General features: G+C 45.4%; 1 long non-coding RNA gene across 1 annotated transcript; it reads left to right on the forward strand.

Moving 5' to 3' along the window:
• The first annotated feature begins 17 nt into the window (after window positions 1-17).
• Window positions 18-713, forward strand: LOC132172674 (uncharacterized). The gene is made up of 2 exons (XR_009439178.1): window positions 18-282; window positions 386-713. It is a non-coding gene; the product is annotated as an uncharacterized LOC132172674 (long non-coding RNA).

The following is a 713-nucleotide window of genomic DNA, read 5'->3' on the forward strand; positions in this document are numbered from 1 at the left end:
GGTCTCATTATATTGGGCTTTACAGGTCCAGTTGCTTGAGGCTGAGGCCTGACTGCCTAAGGAAACCCAAAAGGCTGTGGTGAATGTGTGCCGTGTGCTCAGCTCCACCTCCCCCGAGCAGCTGCCTTGCTCGGTAGTACCCCGGATACCGACATTACGCAAAGCATCCACCATTTTTCTAAACCTGCCTTTGTTAGTTTTGTCACTAATATAACACAATGCCAAGAGAAACGAGCCCCGGCTTGAAAATCCTCTGGGTCTGGACCCTCGGCACCGCCGCCAGTACTCTCTCTCTCCCTCTCTCTCTCTCGCTCTCTCTCTGTTATGTATACGCATAAATTAACATATATTGATATGTAGATATAAATGAGCATTTCCCTTGCAGTACTGGTTACGAGTGTGGTACGAACAAGGCTAAGGGACATGGAAAGCGTCATGAACGCTCAAAAACAGGAGCCCATTTCCACTGATACGGTTCTGGTGGGCGAGATGCCGGGGTCTGAGGATGTTATACGTGAAGAGAGATCATAGGTTTGGATCAATCCCATTTTTTCGTAACTGGGGTTTTGGTTTATTTCTTGAAGTTTTAATAGATATGGTTCGGAGGGTTCAAATAAGATTGTGCGCTATATGTTTGTTGAATGTTCTGAATGAAACTGTGAATTGCCATTTGGGGTTTATTCAGAAATTTGGTTTGCTCTTGAAGGATTTCA

This window comes from Corylus avellana, chromosome ca2, assembly GCF_901000735.1.
Source record: "Corylus avellana chromosome ca2, CavTom2PMs-1.0".
In the NCBI taxonomy this organism is placed as follows: Eukaryota; Viridiplantae; Streptophyta; class Magnoliopsida; order Fagales; family Betulaceae; genus Corylus; species Corylus avellana.